Below are 23,480 nucleotides of genomic sequence, written 5' to 3' on the forward strand. Positions count from 1 at the left end.
GCAGGCAGCACCCACAGAAGTACCTAAACAGGCACTTGGAAGATTTGTGAACCAAAGTCCATGCAGAGTTACAAAAGAGGGTCCCACGACGTCGGAGGCCAACTCAGCGGGTTGAGCACTGCAGGACGGAGTGCTGGGGACCCAGGCTAGGCTGTGCACGAAGGAAATCCTGGAAGAGTGCACAGAAGCCGGAGCAGCTGCAAATCACGCAGTACACAGGTTTGCAGTCTAGCGTGGGGAGGCAAGGACTTACCTCCACCAAACTTGGACTGAAGGGCCAGTGGACTGTGGGAGTCACTTGGGTAGAGTTCCTGTGTTCCAGGGACCACGCTTGTCAGGATGAGAAGGGACCCAGAGGACCGGTGATGCAGTCTTTTGGTGCCTGCGTTAGCAGGGGGAAGATTCCGTCAACCCACAGGAGATTTCTTCTGAGCTTCTGGTGCAGGGTGAAGGCAGGCAACCCCCAGAACATGCACCACCAGGAAACAGTCGAGAAAGCCGGCAGGATGAGGCGCTACAATGTTGCTGGTAGTCGTCTTGTTACTTTGCGGTTTTGCAGGCATCCTGGAGCAGTCAGCGGTCGATCCTTGGTAGAAGTCGAAGAGGGAGATGCAGAGGAACACTGGTGAGCTCTTGCATTAGTTATCTGAAGAATTCCCCAAAGCAGAGACCCTAAATAACCAGAAAAAGAGGTTTGGCTACCAAGAAAGGAGGATTGGCTACCAAGAAAGGTAAGAGCCTATCAGAGGGGGTCTCTGACGTCACCTGCTGGCACTGGCCACTGAGAGCAGTCCAGTGTGCCCCCAACACCTCTGTTTCCAAGATGGCAGAGGTCTGGGACACACTGGAGGAGCTCTGGGCACCTCCCCTGGGAGGTACTGGTCAGGGGAGTGGTCACTCCCCTTTCCTTTGTCCAGTTTCGTGCCAGAGCAGGGCTGGAGGATCCCTGAACCGGTGTAGACTGGCTTATTCAGAGATGGGCACCATCTGTGCCCATCAAAGCATTTCCAGAGGCTGGGGGAGGCTACTCCTCCCCAGCCCTTCACACCTATTTCCAAAGGGAGAGGGTGTAACACCCTCTCTCAGAAGAAATCCTTTGTTCTGCCTTCCTGGGCCAGGGCTGCCTGGACCCCAGGAGGGCAGAAACCTGTCTGAGGGGTTGGCAGCAGCAGCAGCTGCAGTGGAAACCCCGGAAAGGCAGTTTGGCAGTACCCTGGTTCTGTGCTAGAGACCCGGGGGATCATGGAATTTTGGGGTGACAATTCCATGATCTTAGAGATGTTACATGGCCATGTTCGGAGTTACCATTTTGACGCTATACATAGGTAGTGACCTATGTATAGTGCACGCATGTAATGGTGTCCCCGCACTCACAAAGTCTAGGGAATATGCCCTGAACGATGTGGGGGCACCTTGGCTAGTGCCAGGGTGCCCACACACTAAGTAACGTGGCACCCAACCTTCACCAGGTGAAGGTTAGACATATAGGTGACTTATAAGTTACTTATGTGTAGTGTAAAATGGCTGTGAAATAACGTGGACGTTATTTCACGCAGGCTGCAGTGGCAGTCCTGTGTACGAATTATCTGAGCTCCCTATGGTTGGCAAAAGAAATGCTGCAGCCAATAGTGATCTCCTGGAACCCCAATACCCTGGGTACCTAAGTACCATATACAAGGGAATTATATGGGTGTACCAGTGTGTCAATGAGAATTGGTAAATTTAGCCACTAGCCTGCAGTGACAAATTTGGAAAGCAGAGAGTGCATAAACACTGAGGTTCTGGTTAGCAGAGCCTCAGTGATACAGTTAGGCACCACACAGGGAACACATACAGGGCACATACTATGAGCACTGGGGTCCTGCCTGGCAGGATCCCAGTGACACAAGGGCTAAAACAACATACATACAGTGAAATATGGGGATAACATGCCAGGCAAGATGGTACTTTCCTACACAACCACCCCCCCCCCCAAACGAAGGACAATAAGACTAGCCATGACCTGATGAGTCTTCATTGTCTAAGTGGAAATATCTGAAGAGTCCATCTGCATTGGAGTGGGTACTCCCAGGTCTATGTTCCACTGTGTAGTCCACTCCCTGTAGAGATATGGACCACCTCAACAATTTAGGGTTTTCACCTTTCATTTGTTTTAGCCAAAGTAGAGGTTTGTGGTCTGTCTGAACAATAAAGTGAGTGCCAAACAGGTATGGCCTCAACGTTTTCAGTGCCCAGACCACAGCAAAGGCCTCCCTCTCTATGGCAGACCAACGCTTTTCTCTAGGGATCAACCTTCTGCTGATAAAAGCAACTGGCTGATCCTGGCCATAAGAATTCAGTTGTGATAAGACTGCCCCCACCCCTAATTCAGATGCATCAGTTTGAATAATGAATTTCTTGGAGTAACGTGGGCTTTTTAGGACAGGTGCAGAGCACAAGGCCTGTTTGAGCTCCTTAAAAGCTTTCTGACTGCTAGCTGTCCATAACACCTTCTTAGGCTTTTTCTTGTTTGTGAGATCATTAAGAGGGGCTGCTATGGAGCCATAATTTTTAATGAATCTCCTATAGTACCCTGTGAGGCCTAAAAAGGCTCTCACCTGGGTCTGAGTTGTAGGGGGAACCCAATCCATGATTGTCTGGATTTTCCCCTGTGGTGGTACAATCTGTTCTCCACCTACCACGTGGCCCAGATAAACCACTTTCCCGTGCCCTATCTGGCACTTTGAGGCCTTGATAGTGAGGCCTGCCTTTTGCAGGGCCTCCAAAACTTTCCAAAGGTGGACCAGGTGCTCATCCCAGGTTGAGCTAAAGACAGCAATATCATCAAGATATGCTGCACTGAAAGCTTCCAACCCTTGCAGGACTGTGTTCACCAACCTCTGAAAAGGGGCAAGTGCATTTTTCAAACCAAAGGGCATCACTGTGAATTGGTAGTGCCCTCCTATAGTCGAAAATGCAGTTTTTGGTTTAGCATCTTCTACCAATCTGATCTGCCAATACCCTGCAGTCAGATCAAAAGTGCTAAGATACTTGGCAGAAGCCAGTGTATCAATTAGCTCATCTGCCCTGGGTATAGTGTGAGCATCCATTTTTGTTACCTGATTGAGAGTCTACACAAAACCTCTTCTCCCTCTTTCCATCTTTGGTGTGTGGTTTGGTACAAGCACCACTGGGCTAGCCCATGGGCTTTCAGAAGGTTCAATCACTCCTAGATCCAACATTTTCTGCACCTCTTGTTTAATGCAGTCTCTGACGTGGTCAGGCTGCCTATAAACCTTACTTTTGACAGGCAGGCTGTCTCCAGTGTCAATTGTGTGTTCACACCAGGATGTTGTACCTGGTACAATTGAAAAGAGGTCTGAAAATGGGCCTAGATGATTGATGCAGTTGTCTTTCTGTTCTGCAGTCAGACAATCTGCTAAAACTACTCCCTCCACTAAGGCATCTGCTTCAGTGGTGGAGAAGAGATCAGGGAGAGGGTCACTCTCTTCTTCCTGTCCCTCATCTGTTGCCATAAGCAGGGTGAGATCAGCCCTGTCATAGTAGGGTTTCAGGCGGTTGACATGAATCACACTAAGGCGACTCTTGGCAGTGCCCAGGTCTACCAAATAGGTAACCTCACCCTTTTTCTCAACAATTAGATGGGGTCCACTCCATTTGTCTTGGAGTGCTCTCGGGGCCACAGGCTCCAATACCCACACATTCTGTCCTGGTTGGTACTGGATCAGAACAGCCTTCTGGTCATGCCATTGCTTTTGCAGCTCCTGGCTGGCCTGAAGGTTTTTACTGGCCTTTTTCATGTACTCAGCCATTCTGGATTTTAGGCCAAGTACATAATCCACTATGTCCTGTTTAGGAGCTTTTAAAGTTTGTTCCCAACCCTCCTTCACAAGAGTGTGTGGACCTCTTACAGGGTGACCAAAGAGGAGTTCAAAGGGGCTGAAGCCCACTCCTTTCTGGGGTACCTCCCTGTAAGCAAAAAGGAGGCAAAGTAACAGGACATCCCATCTCCTCCTGAGTTTTTCAGCGAGTCCCATTATCATACCTTTGAGAGTTTTATTAAACCTCTCTACCAGTCCATTTGTCTGTGGATGGTAAGGGGTGGCGAACTTGTAGGTAACACCACCCTCCTTCCCCACTGCTTTCAAGTATGCAGACATGAAGTTGCTACCTCTGTCTGATACTACCTCTTTAGGAAAACCCACCCTGGAAAAGATTCCCAGGAGGGCTTTTGCCACTGCAGGAGCTGTAGTGGTCCTTAAAGGTATGGCTTCAGGATATCTTGTGCCATGGTCCACAACCACCAAGATAAATCTATTGCCTGAAGCAGTTGGAGGGTTAACGGGGCCAACTATGTCAACCCCTACCCTTTCAAAGGGCACCCCAACCACTGGAAGTGGAATTAGAGGGGCCTTTGGAGTGCGACCAGTCTTGCGACTGGCTTGGCAGGTCACACAAGACTTGCAAAAAATCTTTGGTGTCCTCTGACATACGAGGCCAGTGAAACAAGGGGACAAGTCTTTCCCAAGTTTTAATCTGGCCCAAATGCCCAGCCAAAGGAATGTCATGTGCTAGAGTGAGAAGAAACTCTCTGTAGTGCAGGGGAATGACCAATCTCCTGGCTGCTCCAAGTTTTGGGTCCCTTGCCTCTGTGTACAAGAGGTTATCCTCCCAGTATACTCTATGGCTGTCACTGACATCCCCATTTTGCTGTTTGACAGCTTGCTGTCTGAGGCCCTCTAATGTGGGACAGGTTTGCTGTGCCACACTCAGCTCTTCCCTGGCAGTCCCCCCTCCACCCAAAAGCTCAGCAGTGTCTGCTGCCAGCTCCTCTGGTGTAGGTTCTGCACAAGGAGGAAATTCCTCTTCCTCAGAAGGGGAATCATCTGTAGAGGGAGGGATAGTGGGTAGGGATTTACCTTTGCTACCCTTAGCTTTAGGGAGCGCGTGGTCCATTGTTCCAGGATCCAAGTTACCCTGTCCTTTTTGCTTTTTGGCCTGAGCCCTGGTTAAAGCAAAAATATGCCCAGGAATGCCCAGCATTGGTACATGAGCCTCCAACTCCACTTCTGCCCAAGCTGATGTCTCTAAATCATTGCCTAGTAGACAGTCTACAGGTAAATCTGAGGCAACCACAACTTTCTTTGGACCAGCAACTCCCCCCCCCCCCCCAGTTGAGATTCACAACAGCCATGGGGTGGCTAAGAGTGTTGTTATGAGCGTCTGTTACTTGGTACTGCTGAACAAGTAGGTGTTGTTCAGGGTGGACCAGTTTTTCTATCACCATAGTTACACTGGCTCCTGTGTCCCTGTAGGCCTGAACCTCAACACCATTTATTAGGGGAAGTTGCTTGTACTCATCCATATTAAGAGGACACGCAACCAAGGTGGCCAAATCAATGGCACCTTCAGAGACTTAAATAGCCTCTGTGGTCTCCCTAACAAGACCAACCCCAACTACATTGCCAATAGTGAGCCCAGCTACACCCTTGGATTGGCTATTAGTAGTAGATTTCCCACCACCACTGCTATTACTAGGGGCACTAGAATTTGCAGCAGGGGTTGTGGTGGTGGGAGGTTTGGTGTTTTCCTTTGGACAACTGGAATCAGTTGCCCAATGGCCTTTGACTTTACACAAATAACACCAAGGCTTTTAGGTTGATTATTGGAAGAGGATTTGGACCCACCACCCCCAGAGGATTTTTGTGGGCCTGATGAAGACTCAGAATGTTTACTTTTGTCCCCACCCCTGTCAGAAGACTTACCATCATTCTTCTTGCCATCCTTGTCACCCCCTGTATGAACTTTTCTTTTCCCCCTTGTTCTGACCCACTTGTCCGCCTTCTTTCCCAATTCTTGGGGAGAGGTCAGATCCGAGTCCACTAGGTATTGGTGCAACAAGTCAGACACACAGTTGTTCAGAATATGCTCTCTCAGAATAAGATTAAACAGGCTTTCATAGTCAGATACCTTACTGCCATGTAACCACCCTTCCAAGGCCTTCACTGAACAGTCCACAAAATCTGTCCAGTCTTGAGAAGACTCTTTTCTGGTGTCTCTGAACTTAATCCTGTATTGTTCAGTGGTTAAGCCAAATCCATCCAAGAGTGCATCTTTCAATACTGTGTGGTTGTTAGCTTCACTTTCTCGAACAGTAAGGAGCCAATCCCTACCCTTTCCAGTGAAAGATAGCCACAAAATAGCAGCCCACTGCCTTTGATGGACCAACTGTACCATACAGGCCCTCTCAAGTGTAGCAAACCACTTATTAATGTCATCCCCCTCCTTGTAAGGGGGACTATCTTGTGCAGATTCCTGGAATCTTGTTCTCTAACAAGATTACTATCAGGAATACTGCTGCTGCCACCATGGGGAACCAACCCCAACCTCTGTCTTTCCTTCTCTATGTCTAGGGATTCCCTATCTAAGGCCAGCTGTTGCTGTTTAAGCTTCAGTCTGGTCTCTTCAACCCTCAATGTTTTGAGTTCCCTTTCTAGCAAGTTATCCTCAGGGTGGGTGGGTTGGGAATGCTTTGACACAAATGACAAATTGGAAACTTTAGAGGGGGACCTGTCCCTAACTGTCTGGACCCTGGTAACCTGGCCTCTAGGGATAAAGGATGCCCTTCTGATATGGGAACCCTTATCACTACCAGCACTACTAGGTGCCTTGCTAGGGGGCACCCCCTGATCAGAGCCCTCCCCACCCTTCTCAGGGAACTCTCCTGAGTCAGACTGGGAAGCTTCCACATTTTCTAACCTCTCATTTGATGGGCCAAACGGGTTCTGGTCATCCACAACATGCTTGTTAAAAAGAAACTCTTTTGTAAGGTTCTTTCCTATAACTAAACCTCTATCTAGGCAGAGACTCCTTAAACTTTTGTAGTTCAAAATGCCATAAGTAGCATTGACAGTTTTGGGAGTGGAATCTACAACAGACATGACAGTAGAAGGTTTAGGGATAGGGAGAAGAGAGAAAAAGTTTTAGAACTTTTCAATGCACAGAGAAAAAACTTTTTCTAACTTTTAGAAAACTTTTAGAAGTTTTAAGGAACTTTTCAGAACTTGTAAAAAGTTTTAGGATAGAAAAGCAAACTTTTTGGGTTAAGTGTACATACACTGAACTGTTTGGTATATGATTCTCTTATGAAAAGTACAAAATGACAAAGTGGTAAAGCAACTACAAGTACTTATCCCACCGCTACACCACCAATGTTGGAGGCTGGCCTGGTTTGTAGTGGGTACCAAAGGTACTTACACCTTGTGCCAGGTCCAGTTATCCCTTATTAGTAGAATATAGGTGTTTCTAGCAGCTTAGGCTGATAGAAGGTAGCTATGGCAAAGCAGCTTAGGCTGAACTAGGAGACATGCAAAGCTCCTACTATACCACTTATATCATATGCACAATATCATAAGAAAACACAATACACAGAGTTACTAAAAATAAAGGTACTTTATTTTTATGACAATATGCCACAAATATCTCAGTGAGTACCCTCAGTAAGAAGGTAAGTAATATAGACAAGTTATATGTACACAAACCACAAATAGGTAAGTAAGAGTCAGAAAAGTAATGCAAACAGTGTAGAATTACAATAGGTTGCAATAGGCAAGCATAGGTCTAGGGGCAACACAAACCATATACTCCAAAAGTGGAATGCGAATCACAAATGGACCCCAGACCTATGGGAGCATGTAGAGGGTCATTGGCACTGTAAGAAAACAGTCAGGTTATCCAAGATACCCCACCCCAACACCCTGAAAAGTAGGAGTAAAGTACACCTACTAACCCAAAAGAGCACAATAGTCGTGATAGGGGGATTCTGCAAGAACAACAAACACCAGCAGTGCATTGAAAACGTATTCCTGGACCTGAGGACCTGCAAAGCAAGGGGACCAAGTCCAAAAGTCGTGACAGTGTCCAGGGGGGGCAGGAGCCCAGGAAACCCCTGATGAAGGTGCAAGGAAGCTGCCTGCGGATGGTAGAAGCTTGGATTTCTGCAAGAACGAAGAGGACTAGGAACTTCTCCTTTGGAAGGAAGATGTCCCACATCGCGATTAAGGTTGCAGAAGTGTTCCCACACAGAAATACCGCAAACAAGCCTTGCTAGCTGCTAGGGTCGCAGTAGAGGTTTTTGGGTGCTGCTGAGGACCAGGATGTTGTCCCTTGGAGGAGGAGACCGAGGGGGCGCTCAGCAACTCAGAGAGCCCTCACAGAAGCAGGCAGCACCCACAGAAGTACCTGAACAGGCACTTGGAAGATTTGTGAACCAGAGTCCACGCAGAGTTACAAAAGAGGGTCCCACGACTTTGGAGGCCAACTCAGCGGGTTGAGCACTGCATGACGGAGTGCTGGGGACCCAGGCTAGGCTGTGCACGAAGGAAATCCTGGAAGAGTGCACAGAAGCCATAGCAGCTGCAAATCATGCAGTACACAGGTTTGCAGTCTAGCATGGGGAGGCAAGGACTTACCTCCACCAAAAGTGGACTGAAGGGCCACTGGACTGTGGGAGTCACTTGGGTAGAGTTCCTGTGTTCCAGGGACCATGCTCGTCAGGATGGGAGGGGACCCAGAGGATCGGTGATGCAGTCTTTTGGTGCCTGCGTTAGCAGGGGGAAGATTCAGTTGACCCACAGGAGATTTCATCTGAGCTTCTGGTGCAGGGTGAAGGCAGGCGACCCCCAGAGCATGCAGCACCAGGAAACAGTCGAGAAAGCCGGCAGGATGAGGCACTATAATGTTGCTGGTAGTTGTCTTGCTACTTTATTGCAGTTTTGTAGGAGTCCTGGAGCAGTCAGCGGTCGATCCTTGGTAGAAGTCGAAGAGGGAGATGCAGAGGAACTCTTGCATTCGTTATCTGAAGGATTCCCCAAAGCAGAGATCCTAAATAGCCAGAAAAGGAGGTTTGGCTACCAAGAAAGGAGGATTGGCTACCAAGAAAGGTAAGAGCCTATCAGAGGGGGTCTCTGACGTCACTTGCTGGCACTGGCCACTCAGAGCAGTCCAGTGTGCCCCCAACACCTCTGTTTCCAAGATGGCAGAGGTCTGGGACACACTGGAGGAGCTCTGGGCACCTCCCCTGGGAGGTACTGATCAGGGGAGTGGTCACTCCCCTTTCCTTTGTCCAGTTTCGCACCGGAGCAGGGCTGGGGGATCCCTGAACCGGTGTAGACTGGCTTATGCAGGGATGGACACCATCTGTGCCCATCAAAGCATTTCCAGAGGCTGGGGGAGGCTACTCCTCCCCAGCCCTTCACACCTATTTCCAAAGGGAGAGGGTGTAACACCCTCTCTCAGAGGAAATCCTTTGTTCTGCTTTCTTGGGTCAGGGCTGTCTGGGCCCCAGGAGGGCAGAAACCTGTCTGAGGGGTTGGCAGCAGCAGCAGCTGCAGTGGAAACCCCGGAAAGGCAGTTTGGCAGTACCCGGGTTCTGTGCTAGAGACCCGGGGGATCATTGAATTGTCCCCCCAATACCAATGGGGTGACAATTCCATGATCTTAGACCTGTTACATGGCCATGTTCGGAGTTACCATTGTGACGCCATACATAGGTAGTGACCTATGTATAGTGCACGCGTGTAATGGTGTCCCCGCACTCACAAAGTCCGGGGAATTTGCCCTGAACGATGTGGGGGCACCTTGGCTAGTGCCAGGGTGCCCACACACTAAGTAACTTGGCACCCAACCTTCACCAGGTGAAGGTTAAACATATAGGTGACTTATAAGTTACTTATGTGCAGTGTAAAATGGCTGTGAAATAACGTGGACATTATTTCACGCAGGCTGCAGTGACAGGCCTGTGTAAGAATTGTCTGAGCTCCCTATGGTTGGCAAAAGAAATGCGTCAGCCCATAGGGATCTCCTGGAACCCCAATACCCTGGGCACCTAAGTACCATATACAAGGGAATTATATGGGTGTACCAATGTGCCAATGAGAATTGGTAAATTTAGTCACTAGCCTGCAGTGACAAATTTGGAAAGCAGAGAGAGCATAAACACTGAGGTTCTGGTTAGCAGAGCCTCAGTGATACAGTTAGGCACCACACAGGGAACACATACAGGGCACATACTATGAGCACTGGGGTCCTGCCTGGCAGGATCCCAGTGACACAAGGGCTAAAACAAAATACATACAGTGAAATATGGGGGTAACATGCCAGGCAAGATGGTACTTTCCTACAATCACCCCACCGGGATCACCCCTCTTGTGCAAGTGCTATCAGTGCTCCATTTCCTGGCAACTGGTTCTTTCCAAGTGACAGTGGGCTTGGCAACAGGAATGTCACATCCAATGTTCTCAATAGTGCTGACCAGAGTGTTGTCTGCCCTGATTAAACACACGTGCAGTTACATCGTTTTCCCCCAGGTGGAGGATTTGGCTACAGTGAAAGCTGACTTCTATGCAATGGGATATATCCCCAACATTATTGGGGCAATTGATGGAACACATATTGCATTTGGACCCCCCCGGCGAAATAAACAGATTTTCAGAAATCGAAAGAGCTTTCACTCCATGAATGTGCAGGTTGTGAGACTGGCGGACCAGTGCATCTCCCACGTCAATGCAAAATATCCTGGGTCTGTGCATGATGCCTTTATCCTGAGGAATAGCAGCATCCCAAATGTGATGGCTCAACTCCAGAGGCACAGGGTGTGGCTAATAGGTGAGCCCTGATTCCCACCCAGTATATGTTGGTGTATGGGTATGGTGTGGGCCCTAAGGGTTAGTGTGTGGCTAACAGTTGTTCCTCGATATTTGCAGGTGACTCTGGTTACACCAACCTCTCATGGCTACTGACCCCTGTGAGGAATCCCAGGACAAGGGCAAAGGAACGTTACAATGACGCACTTGGGCGAACAAGAAGAATTATAGAGAGGACCTTTGGCCTCCTGAAGGCCAGGTTTTGTTGCCTCCATCTAACAGGTGGATCCCTGTGCTACTCACCCAAGAAGGTCTGCCAGATCATTGTGGCATGCCGTATGTTGCACAACCTTGCCTTGCGTCACCAGGTGCCTTTTCTGCAGGAGGAGGAGGCTGGAGATGGCCGTGTGGCAGCAGTGGACCCTGTGGACAGTGAAGATGAGGAGGCAGAGGAGGAGGACAACCGAAGTGCAATAATTTGTCAATACTTCCAATGACACACAGGTAAGACAGTGTAAATTCACATTTAATTGACAGTTTTGTGTTTGACATTGCCAATGGCAGGCTGTTTTTCCCAATTCTATGGCCACTCACTGTACCTTTGGCATGTCTATTTGCAGATATTTGTGCCCCACTATCGCTCCTGGTGTGTTGACTGCAGCCAACTACAGGTCTTTCCTATGTATGCATTACTGTACAGTTGAATAGCAATGTATAAACCTAGTTAAACGAATACATACTTAAATCATTTGGCATACTCCATACATGTATCTTTTCAAAGGGTGTTTATTTAAGTGCTAAGAAGTAGAGGGGGTAGTGGAATGGGGTGGGTTGATGATGGAGGAAAGTCCTGGATAGACTCCAGTATATTTGTATCACAGGTGCATTGTCCAAGGGGGCATGGGAAGGAGAGCAATGGCAACCCTTGGTCGCTCCTCGCACCGCCGCCCCGCGCCGCCTCCACTTGGCCATTCCCTTTGATTAAAATCCCCGCCGCTGAGTCCCCGCGGCCCCTCCCGTCTCCCCCCACCTCCTCACCATCCATTTTCTAGTTTTTTTCTCTTTTCCCTTGCCGCTGCGTCCCCGCGACCTCTCCAGCCTCCCCCCACCTCCTCGCCGTCCATTTTCCAGTTTTTCTCTCTTTTCCCTTGCCACTGCGTCCCCGCGGCCCCTCCCTCCTCCCCCACCTCCTCACCGTCCATTTTCCAGTTTTTCTCTCTTTTCCTTTGCCGCTTCGTCCCCACGACCCCTCCTGCCTCCCCCACCTCCTCACCAACCATTTTCCAGTTTTTCTCTCTTTTCCCTTGCCACTGCGTCCCCGCGGCCCCTCCCGCCTCCCCCACCTCCTCACCGTCCATTTTCCATTAGTTTTTTCCCACTGCTGCTAATCCCTGCGGCCCCACCCCCCAACCTTCCCATTCACCCAGACCTCCTCCCAGCTGCCACTCCCTCCCTCCTCCCCATTTATAGCAGCCGCAGCGCAGTAACAAGGAGCAACCCTTGGTCGCTCCACGCACCGCCGCCTCCACTTGGCCATTCCCTTTGCTTAAAATCCCTGCGACTGCGTCCCCGCAGCCCCTCCCGCCTCCCCCCACCTCCTCACCGTCCATTTTCCAGCTTTTCTCTCTTTTTCTTTGTAGCTGCGTCCCCACGGCCTCTCCTGCCTCCCCCCACCTCCTCACCTTCCATTTCCCATTTGTTTCGCCCGTCCGTGCCAAGACTGTGCCCAACGCCAATCCCCCTGGCCCCCTCAGACAAATCTACTCCCCCGTCACCCTCCACTCACTCAACCCAGGCCCTCGCCCCACCTGCACCCTCTCCAGCCCCACACACACTCATGGCCCCTTCACCTGCCACACCTGTCATTTCTCCTGCTCCTCATCCCTCACACCACAATCCAACCACAGCGACCCCCCGACAACAGACACAACACCCCCAATGCAATACACACCTGCTCTGCCCCCACCCCCACCAACCAGCCCGCAGCACACCACCCCACAACCAGAACACACCCCGCAACAACACCCTCATGCACCACACCAACACCACCCACCACAACCACCTCAACTGCCTGCTCCTCAACACCCGCTCCCTTCACAAACATGCCATAGAACTCTGGGACCTCATCACATCACACTCACCTGACATCGCCTTCCTCCCGGAAACCTGGACCAACCCCTTCTCGGAACCCGACATAGCCATCGCCACCCCCAAGGGATACAAACTCCAGCGCAAAGACCACCTCAACAGGCCAGGTGGTGGCATAGCCATCCTACACAGGGACACCATCAAAGTCACCACCAGCTCCCAAGACACTATCGACAACACAGAACACATGCACTTCCTAATCCACATTAACAACAACTCCACCCTCAGAGGTACACTAATCTACAGACCACCAGGACCACGCCCCGCCTTCTGCGACACCATCAGCTCGCACACCCTCACCTCCACAGACTACATCCTCCTCAGTGATTTCAACTTTCACTTGGAGAACCTTCAAGACCACAACTCTACCTCCGTCATAGACAATCTCACCAACCGCGGACTCAAACAACTGGTCACCGCACCCACCCACTCAGCAGGACACATGCTCAATGCAATTTTCACCTCAAGCCAACACATAGCCTACACCCACACCACCAAACTCCTCTAGACTGACCACCACTGCGTCCACTTCTCCTTCACCAAACCCCCACACACCACCATCAACACACCACACCCTACCGCATGTGGGACAAGATCCCCACAGAACGCCTGAACTCCCAACTGGCTCACAACCTCCCCCCCACACCAACGACCCCAACACAGGAGCACACAACCTCTCTAAATGTATCACTACCTGCGCAGACACACTAGCCCCCCTCAGAAAACACATCGCCACCCGCAATGTCAAGAACGCCCCATGGTTCACCACAGAACTCCAAGCGCAAATGCCGCCAAGCGGAGAAATTATGGTGACAAGAACCCTCTACAACCAACTTCTCCACCCTCAAAGCCACCATCCGCACCCATCACCAACTCATACACACCGCCAAAAGAGATCACTACAAGACACGCCTTGACAACAACTCTCAAAACAGCAAAGAACTCTTCACCATCATTAAAGAGCTAGCCAAACCGAAAGCTAGCAACATAGACCCCACACACACACACAGCCCCTATGTGACGCCCTCTCCAACCACTTCCACCACAAAATCCTGGACATCCACAACAGATTCATACTACACACACCCACCACACACACCCCTCACTCACCCAACTCAACCCCCACTCATGACCTCCCCACCACACTCACCACTTGGGCCCCCACCACACACAAAGAAACCAAAAGAAACATGAACTCCATCCACTCCGGATCCCCCTCCGACCCCTGTCCACATCGCATCTACAACAAAGCCAGCCCAACCATCACCCCCATACTCCGCGACATAATCAACTCCTCTTTTGACTCCGCCACCTACCCAGACCCGTGGAAGCATGCGGGAAATCACTGCTCTCCTAAAAAAAAACAAAGCCGACCCGGAGATCCTCTCCAACTATCGCCCCATCTCCCTCCTCCCTTTCCCAGCCAAGGTTGCCGAGAAACTAGTCAACGCCCGCCTATCCCAGTTCCTCGAAGAAAACAACACTCTTGACACCTCACAATCCGGGTTCCGCAAGAACCACAGCACGGAAACCACCCTCATCGCATGCACTGAAGACATCAGGACCAAAGTCGACAAAGGCGAGACCGTCGCACTCATCCTCCTAGACCTCTCCGCAGCCTTTGACACTGTCTGCCACCACATACTCTGCACACGCCTCCACAACATAGGAATTCGCCACAAAGCCTTAGACTGGCTCACCTCCTTCCTCACCGACCGGACCCAGAGAATCCGCGTTCCACCTTTCCGCTACCAAGATCATCTGCGGAGTCCCCCAAGGGTCCTCCCTCAGCCCCACACTCTTCAATATTTACATGATCCCCCTAGCCAACATCCTCCGACCACACAGAATCACTATCCTCTCCTACGCAGATGACACCCAACTCATCCTCTCCCTCACCCACAACCCCACCACCGCCAAAACCAACCTACACGCTGCTCTCCTCGACACCGCCAACTGGATGACAACTAACCACCTCAAGCTTAACTCCAACAAAACCGAGATCATCATCTTCGGCCCCAACAAAAACATATGGGACGACTCCTGGTGGCCCACCACCCTAGGCCCTGCACCCACCCCCGCAAAACCACACACGCAACCTCTGCATCATCCTGGACCCCACCCTATCCATGACACAACAAATCAATGCACTAACCTCCTCCTGCTTCCACACACTCTGCACTCTAAAAAAATCCTTCAAATGGATTCCCCCAGAGACCAGGAAGACAGTCACCCATGCACTCATCAGCAGCAGACTTGACTACGGTAACGCCCTCTACGCCGGCACCACACTCAAACTCAAACGCAAACTCCAGAGAATCCAGAACACAGCCGCACGCCTCGTCCTTGGCCTCCCCAGCCACGAACAAATCTCACCACACCTCAGATCTCTTCACTGGCTCCCCATAGACAAGAGAATCACTTTCAAGATCCTCATCCACGCACACAAATCCCTCCACAACACCAGCCAGACCTACATCAACGAAAGAGTGAACTTCCACACTCCTACCCGCAACCTCCAATCAGCCAACCTCGCACTAGCTACAGTCCCCCGCATCCATCAAACCACCACAGGAGGCAGGGCCTTCTCCTACCTCACCCCCACAACCTGGAACTCCCTCCCCACCAACCTCCGCAAAACCAAAGACCTCCTACTCTTCAGAAAAAACCTCAAGACATGGCTGTTCGAACAGTAACCCCCTTCACCTCCCCCCACTAGTGCCTTGAGACCCTCATGGGTGAATAGCGCGCTCTATAAAAATCTTTGATTGATTGAGTTCAAGGTGGGCAGGGTGACAGAGTGGGGCACAAGGGTGACATTTAGGAGAGTCTTATTTCCTGGTGGGGATCTTGGCAATAATCTCTGGCTTCTGCCTGGATCGCAGGGAATGTTTGCGGGGTGGTGGCCTTTTGGTCCTGTGGTGGGGCCTCCTGTCCACTAGCGGCAGCAGAGGTGAAGGGCTGTACATACGTTTGGCTAGTGTCAGAGGCCCGGTGGTGTGCCACTGCCTCCCTCATTGTGTTGGCCATGTCTGCCAGCACCCCTGCAATGGAGAACCCGCAATTGATGTCCTTTAAGTCCTCCCTGATATCCAGGTACTGTCCCTCCGGCAGCCGCATGTTCTCCTGCAACTTGTCCAGTATCTGGCCCAGCGTATCCTGGGAATGTTGGTATGCTTCCAGGATCGCGGTGAGTGGCCCCTGGATAGTCACTTCCCTGGACCTGTCCTCCCCCTTCACACAGCAGTCCTCCCAGCTTCCCTGTTGTCCTGTGCCTTTGTCCCCTAAACCATGTTTATAGTTGGTGTCTTGCTGCCACAGAATACACCTTCCACCGTAGGTCGTTCCACCTCTTCCTGATGTCATCCCTTGTTCTTGGGTGCTGTACCACGGCATTGACCCTGTCCAAGATTCTCCGCCATAGCTCCATCTTCCTAGCAATGGATGTCTGCTGCACCTGTGACCCAAATAGCTGTGGCTCTACCCGGATGATTTCCTCCACCATGACCTTTAGCTCCTCCTCAGAGAACCTGGGGTGTCGTTGTGGTGCCATGGGTGTAGTGTGAGTGGTGTGGGTGAGGGTGTATGGGGTGATGTGTTGGGGTATGTAATGTAAGGTGCATGGATGTTGTATAGGTGATGGTGTTATGTGGCTCTGGTTGTGTGGGTGCTCTTGCTGTATCTCTCTCTGGTGGCAATTATTTCTAGTCGTGAAGGGATGTGGGTAATGTGGGTGTGTGTTTTATAGTGGTGTGGGTGTGTGGGTGTGGTGTGGTGTGTGTATGGGTATCAGGCGTATGTAGTTCGAATTGTCCAATGTGGTGGTGTTTTGTATGTGTGTGTATTTTTAGCCCGACGGTATGACCCGCCAATGGTTTACCGCCATTGAATGTCTGCTGTGATGATTCGTGGGTCATAATGTGATGGGCGTTGTTCTTTTGGCGTAACGGTGTGGGTTTGGATACTGCCAGTTTATCACTGACCTATGGGCTGGCGGACTTGTGTGTGTGGATGTATAGTGACGGATTGGTATGTGTGTGTCATAATATGGTTTGCGGTTATCCTCAGCAGTGGCGTTATGTTAGCGGCAGTCGGCATGGCGGTAAGTGGGATGTACCGCCAATGTCATAATGAGGGCCTATGTGATGTGTTAATCAACACTGATACCACATATGGACTGTTGTGATATAATCATTTTTAAAATTTGTATTGATTGATGTGATTTCTTTGGTATAGTGTTAAACATTTAGAAAACTGTGACCTTTGGGATTTTCTGGTCTTTTTCAGGTTGAGGACAGCAGGGCTATGAGCTGACTAGGTTATTCCACTGTTTGGATCTCGTAAATGGTCCAGTGGGTAATTTCAACTGTTGTAATTTATCTTTGTATGCAAGACATTTGGCCTTTTTGGTAACCTTAAATACTTTTAAGGTAGCCTCTTCAAAAGGATTAGTCTACTCCTTTGTGATCTTCCCAATAGGATGACCAGCTCTGTCTCACCGAACACGTTCTTCCTCTTTAGGTCTAGCAAGAGACAGCTTTAGCTATTTGCCGAGGCTCATTTCATCAACCCACACAAATACACAGAGAGTGAGTGTTGGGTCACCCTTGTTTAGTCATTACTTAAAGTGTCTTTGACTTTCTGTATCAGCCCACAGGTTTGTTGTGCAGTTATGTATTCCACTGATAATTCAGAAATTATTCTGTCCAGAGCATCTCACATAAAATGCAAAATGAAGAAAGAATATAGTTGCTGGCTCAGTGCACTAATACATACATTCAAGGAATCTGTGTTTCACCTCATGGTCACAGATTTGAATCCTGGTGAATCCACTCAGCCTTTCATCCTTGTAGGTTCGATGAAGTGAATACCAATGAGTTGGATAGCAATAGACGTCTGTTATTGCAGCTCAAGAGACCAACTCTTCAGAGAATTTGTGCTTTGCAAATACATATTTTATGTTAAGTAAGGGTGTGATATTTAAAACACATTTCTCAAGTGTGGCACTGCCCATTTAATTGGCATATTCACGTAAGTCTTTGACATTCTTAATTTATTATAATTGATAACAGTTGAAAGGAAGGAAGTAGTTCCTCTGTGTGATCCCACCCCGGGCTTCTAGGTATGAAAATGAACCCTAGTGCGGCTACTTTTCTGAACGTATTACGTACGAGGTACTCACAGAATTAGAAGCTAGACAATATTGCTATTTTAGTTCATATGTTGCTCTCAGACATATTGCTTCAAATTAGTTATACTGTGCAATGATTGGTGAACCTGTCTGCATCCATTCACAATCTCACCAATGTATCCAGCAATACATCTTATTAAACCTTCCACCCATCTTTTACCTCACTCACCCTACACCCATCCGTGCACTCACTCATCCATCCAATCGATGGTTCATTCATTTAACCACTTATACAAGCATGCCAATCACTGAATAGTCATTTTGACTTTTAAACGGCCAGACCTATTGGCTTTTCCCAAGCTTGTTCTAGTTTGGGGTTATTCACTGCCATTCTTATATTCGTCTTCTGGGATATGATAAACCAGGTTTTTCTTTCAGGCCACTGTGCATCTCACTTATCATTTGTGAGGATCTGTCTGAGGATGTTATGTCATTAGTGGCTACTGCACATCTTTTGTTATTTACTAAATTCACTTTCTGAGGTTGAGAGAGTTAGAAACACAGACATTCTAAATTCAGTTTTTGTGATATGTGGCTATGTAGATGACGGTGATTTTACCCTTTTTCCAGCGAGGTTTCTGCACTCCACTTACAATTGTCATGCATTTACAAATAGCTACATTTTGCATTTGCAACACAAGTGTTTGAATTTTTCTTGCATATGTCATTTGTTTTTAGGTCTGGCTTGACAGTCCAGCTGTGTCTGTGACCTATTGTTACCAATTATTTAAAATATACAGAGAGTGGGCTTTGGCTCCTCCCAGTCAAGTGGTGTATTTCTCTCTCACTACATGCAATCTGCTTTCATTGAAATGCATGAGGGAATATTTTACAACTCAAAATTACTCTGAATCACCAAATATTAAATTATGTATCCTATAGATGCAGTGTATTCAGAAAACAACCAATTTTTTGTTTTGTTTATTCACTGCAGTAGGCTGTTTAAATATCTTAATCAGAGCCAAAATGCAAGCCAGACCTTTTGGCTTTGCTAAATATTATTTTCCTTTGTTGTTACTACTGCATACTTACAGTTCTTGAACTGCGCAGCAGATTTGTCAAAAAGAAATGTCAAAGGCTAGAAGTTATTTACATTTGTTTTATGCGCTTTTCTATTTCCTTAATTTTTGTTCTAAAGTACTAGTTTCAATGTTGAACATAAATCTCATCTAACAGATAAGTGTTTAATGCTTAACTTTATATTTTGGATACTCTTTCTACCTTTGGACACAAAGCAGGGAAATAACAGATCGACTATTGAAGTATTCTTTGTCTTTTCTGAAAGATGGTGTGCTCACCATGTTTGTTCTTTATTATTGTCCGTATGTCCTTGAAAACTGTGTGACTGTGATTATACAAGTTATTTTCCATAGCTGCACGTCTGCTGATTCACACTGCTAATCTCATAGAAGATATGGAACCACCACAAACACCAGCTCTGTGGTCCACAGTCATACTGCAGCAACAGGCGACAGATGGGCGACAGTCCAGCACAGCCTAAGAGGAGTGGATGCTGCAGTGCTCTGGCTTTGAAGACCCGACTTGAACCTAATGAAAGTGAACAAAGCTGGATTTTTAGGAGCCAGCATCAAAATATAATGTCACTGGCATGCAGATCCTATGTCTGATACTCCTCATATACATGAGTGGATGGGAGGGAAACCGATGCTGCAGCAGGCACTTTAAGAGCTAACTTCAGCTGCTAACAGGCTGTATCCCAAATGTCCAGGCGACACACATAAGGCCTGAGAGGCGCGTGACATTCCAGCGCTCTGCAGTGATCGAACCGCTGTGGTATTCTTCCCAGGAGGCCGCTGCCTTAAGTGGGACATAAAAGTTGGGCGTTTCTACAAGGGATGTTGGCAAGCAAGTGTAACTAGGAATCTTCTTCAAGAGGCTTGTCCTATATAATTAAGGATGTGGCTTAACACATGAAAATTGTAAGCCTGTGCTTTACAAATCATACAACCTGGCCAGTATTTGGGTGCCTCCTTTTCAGTTGTATGCTATTGCATTCAGACATATAACACAACAACAGACCTGTGCATAAAAAGTAAGCCAGACATACTGGCTTTATCAATGCTCATTATCTGTACCAAATACATTAGTAACAACAATGATTTTGTTGTGAGCATTTACAATTGAAAATGTTTTGAATCTGAAAGGTTGAGACTGAATTATCCATTACTAAGATCTGTGGAAGGGACCGTGGTCTTCAGAGTGTCTCAAACACTTCTGTTCCCATTCACACAACTTTTTCTACCGCCTCCCACTCAGTTAGAAACTTACACCCTTTTTCTCCCGACATCTTTCTGAAATCCTCTATCTCAGTGGTTCCCAACCTGTGGCCCGGAGACCCTTGGGGGTGCGCGAAGCCACCTCAGGGGGTCCACGACTGCTTAGAAAATTAAATAATATCAACAGATTAGGTCCCCAGCTTTCAGTAATGACTCAGTGGGGGTCCCCCGATTCCAATACATATTCCGTGGGGGTCCCCAGGCTCCAGTAATGATAAAGTGGTGGTCCACAGAAGTCAAAAGGTTGGGAACCACTGCTCTATCTGCTTGTCTCACACATCATCTGTTTTTTTTTTATAACATCTTGCCACTATCTTCTTCTGGAAGAAATTTTGTCAATCTCCTTACCTCACCATCCCTGACACACACCAACCAACTCAGCTTTATGCACTGCATTTAATTTTCCTTTGCCACTGTCAATATTTTGACAGCTATGAATCTCCTTCACACAATTTGCTATAAAATCACAATTACAATTGTCTCATATATGCCCAATGCTTTGTTCACTACGCAAAGGCCAAGGATTGCATGTGCACAATGTCTGAACACATTTATAGTACAATGAGAGGCTTATGAGAACCTTCATCTGTCTCCAGTACTCTCACCTGGCCCCATCATGAACTATCAACGAGAACTCTAACACAGCCAGACCTAAAGGTGACTTGGCTAAGATAAAAGAGTCATATGTTGCATTAAAATACTACATAAACACAATATATGGAAAAATAAATACTTTCAGAGGGTGCAAGATGAAGTTAAAATGAAATGTAAATAGGGATTGATTCACTGCTATGGACTGCCCCAAGGCTGTCTACTGTTGTTTCTGGGAATTCAAGCATTGTTTTTCCCTGTAAATGACATGAAATTAGGACCCAATAGTGACCTATTTCAAACCCAGTTAAATACTGCCATATATGTGACCCGGAAGCACCCAACTCACTTAAAGCCCCGTCTACACACTGATGTGGAGAGAGTGAAGGACACCGGCCCAACCAGATCAATGCTGTCTGCCCTCCCTGCTCATCATACACATCTTCGTAGGTCAATCTGCCATCCCAGGCACACTTTTGAGGTGAAAGCTTGAACCAGATTCCTAGGCCTGTCTCATATCAAGGTTCTCTTAGACCCTCAAGGTTCTCTTAGACCCTCGAGAACAAAGCAAGTTGATCTTTCAGGCCCCTTCAGCCTGCCCTCATGTTCTGACCTCATGGCCATGAATTAATGACAAAACATTGACTTTTGATGTAAAACATGCAGGAGGAAGAGATACCCATTTTGTAGCTAAATTGCACAATGTTAAACTAGAAAATCTGGGATCAATCCCGACTTCCCTTCTAGAACAACATGTGTGACCTTAGACAAATATTTTATTTAATTGAACCTCCTTTTTCTTTATTATCACATATGCGAATACCTTCAAATGTGTGGGTTCAGAAACATTGTACTAAAACCTCTTCTATTTGATATAGCAGACTATATCGTTGCTCTATTTATAATAGGAATCTAGGGCGCATTAAGGGTACATATGACAACTGACTTGCTTCTGATTCCATTCATGTTATAATTATTATCACATAATTATAAAGTGCAGCTTTCACCTAAACAGGTATCTTGGCGTTAAAAAATACCAGTAATAAACATCAGCTAAAATGAGCAATTGCAGTATCAGACAAGAGAAAAAGACATTGGGCAACAGCTCACGCACATCACACTGAAGCCCAAGAGTTCCTTCCCACTTAGGAAGGAGCCAGGTCTTCAACATTCTCCTAAAACTAAACAGAGTTTCTTCCTTCCTAAGGAAAGGTGGTAGCTTATTCCACCACTTTGCAGCTCTCACCTGAAAAGATCTGCCACCATATCTCACCATGTCATTCTCATCAGGGCGCTGGGAGGCATGGATATTTCTAAGTTGATGTTTTATAGCTATCACTTTTCATATGCGCCTTTCAATGTATTGATATAATCTGAAAATCTAAGAGTGAACTGTTTTGCATGTTAAAGGAACACATGTTTTTTTGATTTATCGCGTTTTTACATGCTGTTTGCTGCATGACCACAACAACAGTGATTTAATATCACTTTTGCTGTGGTCAGTCGATCCAAATGTCAGTCGTGTGTTCTAGAAGCTTGTAATTGTATTTGAAATTCATCCATTCATTACATTAGTGCTGCTTATTCATCACACTGCATTTTCTGGCTAACCACAGGCCAAGCTCGCACCATGGCTAGTGGGAAGCCCTGGTGAAATCTTCCCATAGATCATGTGTGAGTACTGGTGGGCACTGAAGCAGCTCAAGCTGGCGAGTAGAAGTGTTGCTGTGGGAGTGATTAGGATTACGTTTTTATATATAACCATGGTGATGCTTGCTTCGTGGGATTAAGGACTGCAACAGGCTGACACAATACAAAATAATCCATTATGTTTGCCATGTAGGTTTGTATGGTGTTCCAGTTCTGTTCAGAGACTCTAGTCTGTTGTCGATGTAGCTCATGAGCATGCGCCTTGCAGTCTGAACAAGCAGTGCCCAGACCCTCAATAGTAACTGCCATCGGTACATACCGTTTCCTAATATTAACTTATTGCAAACAAGATCCTTGAGTGACCGACAGTGTCAACCCTTCTGCTCTTCCCAAGATGAGATGTTAGCTTCACCTCCAGAGCTTGAATGCTTAGGTTGAACTCAGTTGTCTTCAGTGTGATTCCTCTGTTCTTGCATTGGGGCTGACTTTGCGTGAGCTGAGTTTGTCCTTACAACAAAGCCAACTAGTGCTTTTAGCACGTTTTTCATGATGAGCCCATTATATGGTAGAACACAAAGGGCCTGATTACAACTTTGGAGGAGGTGTTAATCCGTCCCAAATGTGACGGATATACCACCAGCCGTATTACGAGTTCCATAGGATATAATGGACTCGTAATACGGCTGGTGGTATATCCGTCACTTTACCGTCACTTTTGGGACGGATTAACACCTCCTCCAAAGTTGTAATCAGGCCCAAAGAGTCTTTCCCCCATTTCTCTTAGTCATAGCTCAGGCTAATGAAGCTGAGAAGGCACTGTTGTATAGATATTTTAGCCATATTTTAGACACTTATTCTAGAAAACTAGGCCTGCCGTTGTACACTTTAGCCCAGTTACATTTTATTCAGTCTTGCTTCATTTTTCTAGACTTAGCCACATTTGCGGTATTGTTTAAATTT

This window comes from Pleurodeles waltl, chromosome 5, assembly GCF_031143425.1.
Source record: "Pleurodeles waltl isolate 20211129_DDA chromosome 5, aPleWal1.hap1.20221129, whole genome shotgun sequence".
Lineage (NCBI taxonomy): Eukaryota > Metazoa > Chordata > Amphibia > Caudata > Salamandridae > Pleurodeles > Pleurodeles waltl.